Here is a 9765-nt window from a genome sequence, read left to right as displayed (position 1 = left end):
TTTTCATGGTACACTTAGTTTGCATTTGTCCAAAGTAACTGAAAGTGAGAATGCGCACTGACCTGCTCCAGAGCAACCGTATTAGCCACCAATAATGCAGACGATCACATGCGCCAATTTGACTCTGTGCAGCACAGTGTGTTTATTATTTCTGCAATAAACTGTGGAAGAAAATAAAGTGTGAGAGCATTTCATTCACGTCCAGCTGTCCTATTGCTATAGCATTGCTTTAACAGCAGAAACAAATATAGGAATATATGCACAGGTCTTCTCTCTGTCTGGCGCAGATGCCTGTTTTACGAACCGCTTTCTGTTTTTAATTCTAATTTTAGGCAAACCCTCTATAGCCTTTACAAATGGACTATGTTGATTTCTTTCTACTACTTCCACATTTAGATCAACTACTGTTACACTGCTTCCATTTCAATGTTATAAAATGAAATAATGGTTGAGGAACTGGTTGCATATTTGAGGGATACCTGTTTTTCTACAAATAAAGGGAGCAGTTAATGCAATCTCTTTGCATCATTTTGTTCATTAATAAATATATTCCCATAAAATATGAGGGTGTGATAATGTATATGAAGAGGAGATTATACACGTTCGAATATTTCTTGATACCAGAATTTGGGAACCTGACACTAATCAGAGCCATGGCTGTAATCAGGGTTTTTTTTTTCAGGATTCCACTCCTTGGAATGCAAAGTGAACCTTAGAGCAAGGCATAGGATTGTTATTGTACTAGAAAGAAGAGGATGATGGCAGATCTTCGCATGGGGTTGTAAGAATCATGATCATTACTGTCCCCTGTCCAAGGAAAACCATGAAGAATTTAGGGAATTAGTGCCCTCTTCAAAGAAAAAGGCACTGGCTGCTCTGGGATGATGTGGATTTTGTATATGGTTCTTTTGTCCCTAAGATTACACAAGCTTTCCATCCTGGTCTTTGCAAAATATTAAAAGATTTTAAATGGGCTTTGCCCCAGAGAGACAGATTCCAAAATGCTGTTACACAAATAAATTGATGAATGGGATGCCTATATATCATTTATTTCCTCTTGGAATTGGTGACCTTCCATCACTCAGTAGTTTCCTTCACACTCCCTCACTTGTGAATTATAAGTTAATCAAGAGTACAATGGAAACAATGCATGCGTAGCCTGCTCACTGCATTCATCTCTCTCCTCAGGGTGGATTACGGATGTTGAAGTTGTAATGAGCTTTCTTTTAGGCCAGTTTTGACCTCAATTCTGACTTTACCAGCAAAAATTTCTCATATGAGATTACTCAAGATGTATTTGGAAAATACGCTGGGATCTGTAAAAGGGGTTGCGAAGCACGATTAGTTTAAGAGTATATCCTTGCTTTTAACGGCTCTATTTTGGGGCAGCAGGCTACATCATAAATAATTTAGACTGAGGATCTTCAAATTCATTGTTTTAACTTGGTCTCCAAGGAACCAAAGTCTAACTGTTTTTGAAAGGATATTTATTTCTAGGGATCCTCAGTCCCAGAATTCACAAACCCAAAATGACAGCCACATGTGGCTGATGGAAAGAGAGGAGCAGGTAGGGGAAAGAGGTTTCTGGCAATGTGCTGATATGCTACCTCCTGAAGCCTGCTCCTGGTTTTACCACACAGCATGACTTTGATGCTATTTCACACTTACCAGTGCAGATGAAGCAGGATTTCAGCATGTGGCTCTTTTTTGCAGAGCCTGAGCCTTTGGGATTTCCCCTCAGAGGGGATGCAATGCATCTGCTGCAAGCATTTATTTTCAAACTACACAGATACACAATGCCAGTGAATGGAGTACCAGGAAAAACTATTCTCACACAGCTGATAATGCTAGTGGTAACAATGAAGGAATTATTCTCATTATAAAGAAGAGTTGATCTGAAAGGTAAAGAGAGGTGGTAATTAATTTCCCTTAATAGTCACACTGGGATCTCCTGTAGTGTGCGGTCTGATGTTAATAATATATTTTCCCCCCTATAATTAATGTTCATGTTCTGTTCCTGGGGGACTCTTCTCCACTATCCTCAGCATTGTCATTACTTAAGCATGCACAAGCAACTTTAGCACCTCAGTTGATGCAATATCTAATTCAAGCACTGCCTCCCTTGCCCCTGTCTTATCTCCTGCCAGGTGGGTGGCAAATGCCATCACTGAAACATGCAGCCTCAGGAGAGCTGAGAAATAATTAGGCATTTTGCCCCATTTCAGAGGAATGCTAAGTTTTAAACAAAACAAGAGGATAGCATGAACAGTGGGGGAGCCCCCTCTGCCCGTCCTGCTTTCTGAGGCTTGTTGTTTAGGGATGGGGAGGCAGAGACTGACTCCTTGGGGACCTTACAGAGGAGAGGCATGAGACTGTGCTGCAGCAGAGTGAGTAGGGAAGCAGAGCAGCCCGTGGCTCTTGCGTGTGTTGGCTGCTGAGGGCATGGGCAGAGAGCAAAGCCAGGGCAGAAGCAATTGGACCTGGGCTGCTGCCGGCTGTCGTCTCTGGTGTAAATCAAAGCCTGTTTGGAATAGCTGCTGTATGCACCAGAGATCAATCAGCATCCGAATTGCTCTAAGATCCTCTCACTAAGGCATGCTGGATGCTCCTTAGCTGCAAACACAGGCACGATTCTGACCCTTTTTGGAAAGAAACAAATCTGAGTGATGAGTGCTTCCTCACCAGAAAGAGCAGAAAGGCAAAAAGCTCAGAAAAGACTAGAAGAGTAAGTTCTGTGACATCGTACCACTTTCTCCTGGTGTTTTATCCTTGTTTTTAATATGGGGTTCCTGCAGGACAAAGATGCCATGGAAGTGATTCTTTTTCCTTTACCCTTAAATTGCCTCGAGCCTTTCCATGCACCATGCACGCTGGTGTGCATGTGTCATGTTTTAGAAGATTAGGGAGGATGACTCTCAACAGACATGAAAGAAAAGTGGGAACATGACAAAGAGCTCAAATATGTGCATTTTGTTTCTGCAGGACAGCAGAGATTCATGCTTAGGGGAACACATACAAATATATATACATTTTTAAGGGATGTGATCTTGTACAATTGGACACAAAGTTCCCTAGACCAAATGCACACTCCCACCACAGCATGTCTAGCCCCATGCACTCTCTGACTTCTGCTACAGAAGTGTAACCTAACCAGAGATTTAAATTTTCTGGAAACACCTGCACATAGAAAACATATCAGATTTTCCTGGGCATTTTTTCCCTTTAAGGGAAAACTGAAATATCTATGGTTTTCATATTAAAACTAAATTTTATTTACCTCTTTATGAATAAGAAAAGTATTACGCCTAGTTTTGTTTGCACATATAAAATTCTCTAGATATATCTCTGAAAAAAAAAATTAAAAAATCCTGGCTTTTGAACACCATCAAAAAGGGCTGGTATTAAAGACAGAGCTGTAATGCACACAAAGTACTTCTTGACATTTCTGGCTAGTTGACATATCTCTAAAGCAGTAAAATGAATAAGTAAATAACTAGTAAGACAGAAATAGAGACTACCACCATTACCAACCCATTAGCAAGAGGGTTCCAAAGATTTCAGAGATACTACGTAAGCAGATTTAAGGTCAAAATGCACAAACCCATACAAGCACAAACCCATCTTTCTAGAAGAAATGTTTGCAAACTAAACATTTGTATGCAGGATATAGCTAACACAGCATAGTGACTTCATAGTAACCTAACTGGAAATACTTTATTATGTGGAAAGTACTTTGAAGGGTAAAGTTTCAGCAATTATTTCAAACGCTGCACTTTTTTTGCTCATTCTGACAAAAGATATCTCTCAAATACATAAATACATTCAAGCTTTTCTCATGATTTCCAATTTTGTTTTTCCTACTTTGCACTGAAAAAAAAATAAAAAAATAAAAAGGAGGACAGAATGGAGAGCAGAGATAAATCTTTTTGTTGAAAATTTCATTACCTGTACCCCAATCTTCACAACTCTAGGCTTTGCACATTTAAAAAAAGATTAGCATGAAGTGTTATTTATAAATCATGGATTAACGAAAGTACTGCCAATCATGTGATAGTTTTTTTTTTTTTTTTTCCCCTGAAAAATTGTGTATTTTGATTTTTAAAGAAAACAGAGACACTTTTTGCATCTTTTAAAAAATTCTTTGGGACACTGGCTTTATGGAAAACCAGAACTCAACCTTTCTTTATTGGAATAATTCAGATTTTCTGACTTTTTTTTTTTTTTTTTCTGTAAAAAAGTAACTACCAGTGAGATGCTTAAATATAACAAGGATTGTTATCCCCTGTTATCTGCTCACACAGATTCCTGGTTCTGGAGACCAGCAAAGGATGGAGAGACCTTGAGTGGTTGCTCACACCTTTTAACCAGAAATCTTTCTTGGGCTTTCTCCCCTGTACTGGCAGAGATGCTGAGGTGCCAACCAGACCCATAATTTCTGGTAAGAGAGCCCTGGTAAAGCCACGTAGTGTCGCTGCTTCACACCTGACCTCCCTGGTGTGACTGGAGACCTACCAGCACCATGTCTGTGGTGCCCCATCCCAGCCTCACATGGGGAAATGGTCCTGCCAAGGGAGAGTGGCAAAGAGGCTCTGAATACCGCTCTTAACAACTGAGGAATACAATACTGCTACACTTCCAGTTGCACTGAGAATGCACCCTTTTTTCCAAACAACAACAACAAAAAATAGTATTATGGTGCTATTTAAAATAAATAATGGCAACATAACTTTCTCCCACCCATCTGGGGAGCCTGTGTCTTGAAATGTGTAGGCTCTACTCATACCAAAGGTTTGCTTCTAATTAAGGGGTAACCGAAGTCCTTTCTAACACCTGTATTGTATGGATTTAACATGCTAATGTGTAAGGCTGTCTCAAATATCTAATCCTAAAATGTGTTACTTTCTTTTTTTCTGTACTCTTAAGTAGTTAGTGCTGCTAATTTAACTCCATCAGGATGAAAGGCATTAAATGAAATGTCTGGAAGGAATTAATTTAAGTGCTTATCAAAGACTGGTAATATCAGTTTCCACTGGTAAGTAAAATGAATGCCCGTGAACTGGAATCAGATACATTGATTCAGCTCTGTTGTGAAAACATAGCTTAGAGATAAGTAGTACTACAATTATTCGCCCAGGAAAATGTGCATCATCTTAATGGAACCACTATAATGACCTTGACTAAACTCACTGCATTCTCACCTTCTCAGACTCAGTGCCAAAATACCAACAATATCATGAAGTTTGTCTGTGCTGTGAAGTGTCCATTTTACAATGGGACATTGAGAAAAAAATCTATATCCGCAAATGTTTCATGGTTCATACATACAGTTGATGCTGCATAAAAAGAACTAGAAAATAATACAGGATTTTTATAATTCAGGGGTGCATTCTTGGCTTATGTTTACAGCTCCTCCAGGCCTGCAGGGCTGTGATTTGGTCTAGGTTGACATTCACTAAATCTACAGATTTAGCTCCAGTCTGCTGATGACACAGCCAGAGCTGAGGTTAAGGCAGGGGACTGCTGGAGATAAAAAGCAAATGGTACTGCCAGGAAGAGCAAGGCTAAGGAAGCTCAGAGAGTAGAAGTGCAGTAAAGCATGACCAGCTTGAGGGCTAGAAGGGAATAATACCCTTTGGTTTATGTTAGTCTCAGGTTTAATGTCATGGAGCTCGGATCCAGAGAGCTGAATTTATTACTGGATCTCACAGGACTTACTGTGATCCCAATTACAGACAATGGTGAAAATTTGCTGTTGGCCTCCTTATGCAAAGCCAGGACTATGCCTTAGCCTGGGCCAACACACAGGCTTCCTCCTTACTCACCCTTGTGCAGCATAAACTCTTCAATTCAATTTGCAGCTGTGGGGAGTCTTTTTGCTGATACACAGGGTTTTTAAGGGCTATTATTAGCTTACTGAAACGAAACTGCTGTTGATATGAAAAGCTTCAATACAAAATCAGGACAAAGTGACCTGAAAAAAGTATGGATTCCCTGTCTTGCCAAGTATACGTGTTCTGGTGAGGCCTATCAAGCACAGGCTGTGTGCATGTGGAAGATAATGAGGATTCATACGAAGGTAGCTTCAGACCAAGCACCTCTGATCCAGCTGTTTTTAACCCTAACCCTCATCCTAAGCCTATCTTTAAGTATCACCTGAAAACTTCTAGCCCATAAAATATCCAATGGAAACTATTTACCTCAACTGTCAGTGCCCCCACAGATGTTGTGGGATCCAGCAGAAAACTGAACTGTCCATCTCTGTAATTCTTACCACTCAGCCCCACTCCATGTGCACCCCTAGCCTTCTTTATCTGTCCTGCAGCAGCTTCCCTGGAGCAAAAACTCAGCTTAAAGCCTTTGGTCCTGCCAGTCCTCCTTCATAGCAGCCTGCTGGCCTTGTGCAACCCAGGAATATTTGTCCTCACTTGGCCTTTCCACATCTAACATTTAACTGTAACTCTTACCGCAAATACTGGGTAGAAGTTGACTGGTATCTCCTCCTTTCCCCTACAGCTGGCTCTGCACCTACAGCACCAAGAGATGGGCTTCAATCAGTAAGGAATCATTGCTCTCCTCACCCAGCATTACAGAATATACCAGTGATCTCTTGTAGCAATAAACAGAAGTCTCTTGTCTCTCTGATTGCTGAGAGCCTGAATGTTAATCCTAGATTTAAGTTTCTCTACCCCAAGGCTGAGCAGAAGGACATGGTCCAGGTGGAGAAAATGTCTGATAGTAGCTTCTCTATGGTATGCTCTGTCGACTTGGGCCCCTCTTGCCTTTAGCATTTGGGTTCAGTGGGTTATGTTCACTGACAGATGCTGTAAGACGTTCATGGTGAAGGTGAAGGCCTCGTAGCTATGGATAGGCCTGTGCTCAGGGTTAGTAAAGACAGAGATTGAAGAGCAAAATTTACTACTATGTCTTGCACGTCCTTCTGATCCAGAATGATATACTGTTGTCTGGTTATGGCCATGCTTAGAATGTGAAAGAGATTTTTATACAGCTCATTTCTCTTCCTCGTCTGCAAAAATATCAAATAAATGCCACTCGGTTATTGTCCCATTGGAGAATTCTTTTTAAAATCCTTCATGGCGAGATGGTTGCCTGGTGCTGTCTGACTGTTGGGGCTACACAGCGCTATTGCTCTGTGACAAGAAGCTCCTATGGAGATTCACTCTCAGTCCTACATGGCCATTCCCCAGCCTCCCTAAAGATAAAGTAGGTGTTTCAGCCAAAGTCTGAGGGTCTGAATAGCCACCTTTATGTCTTGCTTGAGCCCTGTTTGCCACATAAACTAGCTTCCTGGCAACAGACTGGATACTTTTAGGAATGCAGAGATGGGAAAATGCAAAGGTGATATTTCTGCTCTGGGGCTGTGCAGGAATTCCCTGACTGGAACATCCCATGTGGAGAGCAGCCCGCCCGCAGGGCGGTGAAAGAATCACTGTCTCAACCTATGTATTGCACATTTGACTGAAATCTTTGGTTGCGAAGAAGCTGCATTTTTCTGGCACGTTTCTAGGAAAGTAGATTCTGAGTTTGCTGCCAGGTAGGATAGAAGAGTTGAGTTTTTAAGAGCACCGAGTGGCATATTAGCAAGTGTAAATGCATCCAAAAAATGAAAGAGGACTATATTTCTGCTTCTGATTCACTGTTCTGTGCCAAATAACAGTCTCTCAGTCACCTTTTCTTCCTCAAAGAGAACAGGTTGTGACAGATTGAAGTCTTCTCCCCTGCTATGTCAGGAGCCTTTATGTGACAATTACAACATCATTTTTGTTTTATGATCAGCTGAAGTCAGTTCAAAACAGCACTTCACCTCACACATGAAGTAGTATGGCTTTATGTGACAGGGACTGGGATTTGGCAGGAGCAATTCCTCATTTACAATCTGCTTTCTTCTGTCTCAATGTTTTACACCTGATGTAGAGTAACTTTAGTTTTGAAGCCAGTCAGGCTTATCTGGAGGAGTGACTCATCTAGGGCAATCCGAGTAGCCGGCTCCTGCTTGCTCTGAGAGGCACTGAAATGTTGAGCAGTGGAGGAGGAGAGAAATTACAAAACCATGGCAGGGAAGACCTCAGCCCTCCCAGATAAAATCTGTGATATTCATCTGCGAGAAGCAGTCCTGGTGCTCAGCGGGCAGTTTCTTTATCTCCTCCCTTTCCATGGCGATTTTCTTTCTCTCCTGTTGCACCCAGCTCATATGCCAGGGGCAAAGCTGGCCTCAGGAAGTTCAAAAAGAAGCCAGCTGGCTGTGTGAGAACCCCCACATCAGTGGATCCTGCTGATGTAATCAACAGCACCGTGTTTCTAGTTTTTCTTTTTTTTTTTTTTTTTGTAGGTCTCTAGTACAGCAATTAGCCAAGGGTAGGTCTAAATGCTGCAGTGTTCAGAGTGATCTTGGCTTCCCCTGACAATTCACCCTTTCACATCATCCATCAGACCTATGAAAATAATACAGTATTTCCCATTAGTAATCCCTCCCATTTGTGATTTCTTTTCTTTGTGGCCAGGGGAGACGAAGTGTGCAGCCACCACACAAAGAGCTCTCCGGAGCAACCACCATGAATTCAGGAAACCTGGCCTCAAGCCCATCCACCTTTCCCAATATCTGAATGGCTCCTATTTAATTTCTTTCCTGGTTGCTTTTTATATTTAAAATGTTTATCTTTTAAAATTAAATGCAAGAAAACATGGTGTTCCTAGGCATGGCATCTGTAGGTGCAGACTGGCCTGCAGTCTGACTCGAACAAGTCCTGCACAGGCCTAAGAGTTGGCCCACATGATGGCAACACCAGGGTAAAAGCCACTCTTGATCTTACGCAGGCACTAGCAACAAGCATTTACATTTTATTTTACTCCTAAATCTGACATATGGAGTAATTTTACAGGTGCAGAACAACTCACTGCAGATGTGAGCTACGTAATCCAGATCCAAAAGGACATAATAAAAGAAGTTCTGTGGGCAGTAAAGCCAATACCAGCCAATGTCTTACTGTTTTTTGTCAGAAAGCTCTTGCATAGTTTATTCGGTGTCTGTAGGGCCAGATATGTATTGTCACAAAAAGATACTCCATAGCTTTGAGATCCTTACCTTTCTCTCAAACTTAACTGAAATTGGCCAGCAGGTTCAAAATATAGCCAGACAGCATGCACACAACCATACATATGCACACACACAAACAATATGACCAAATAGTCCTTATTCCCTTAAGAAACTGAACCAAAAAAAGCACTGTTGTTAACTCAATACCCAATCCAGGCAAGTTTTCAGGACTGGATCCTGCAAGGATTTACAAACCAAAAAAAAATATTAGAGGTTACAACATCTAACTTTTAGTTGTCTGGGCTGTGATTCGTCTCACCTAATTTGAGGTATTCACAGTACAGATGCTGACAGCAGAGATAACTGTCAAAACTGCCTTTGTAGTCAGTGGAGAGGTGCAGCAACTCTTAGGGTATGAGTAACCAATTTTTAAGAGGGTTATCAAAATCAATCAGATATATCATGCTTGAGAAGTGCTCCTGAGCAAAGGAGCAGGTTCAGGCTAACCCTGTTCTCTCTCTCTAGTCCCCCACTATCTCAGGAGACTACATAACTGCATCTCTGTCAGAAACCTCACAGGTGCCATCCTATAAGTATCTGGGTTTCTCCACCCTGAATCCTATGGAAGAAACTGCTCCAGTATTTTCCACTGATGGCTAGAGGACCTCCTCTGCCTGGTAGCCTAAACTTTCTTCATCTAAACATTGAAAGTT

The 9765-nt window shown here is 41.4% G+C and overlaps 1 protein-coding gene across 5 annotated transcripts in view; it reads right to left on the bottom strand.

Annotated features, from left to right (window-relative positions):
- Positions 1–9765, bottom strand: part of NPAS2 (neuronal PAS domain protein 2) — a 100834-nt gene that overhangs the window by 69165 nt on the left and 21904 nt on the right. Inside the window, exon 2 of one of the 5 annotated variants that reach the window (XM_027446021.3) lies at positions 63–161. The exons of the other annotated variants lie outside the window; for them this stretch is intronic. The gene's annotated coding sequence lies outside the window, so the exon portion shown is untranslated. The remainder of the gene's footprint in view (positions 1–62; positions 162–9765) is intronic. 5 annotated transcript variants of the gene reach the window in all.

This window comes from Anas platyrhynchos, chromosome 1 (genome assembly GCF_047663525.1).
Source record: "Anas platyrhynchos isolate ZD024472 breed Pekin duck chromosome 1, IASCAAS_PekinDuck_T2T, whole genome shotgun sequence".
Lineage (NCBI taxonomy): Eukaryota > Metazoa > Chordata > Aves > Anseriformes > Anatidae > Anas > Anas platyrhynchos.
Note: the sequence above shows the minus strand (reverse complement) of the source record. Positions and strands in the feature narration are given on the sequence as shown.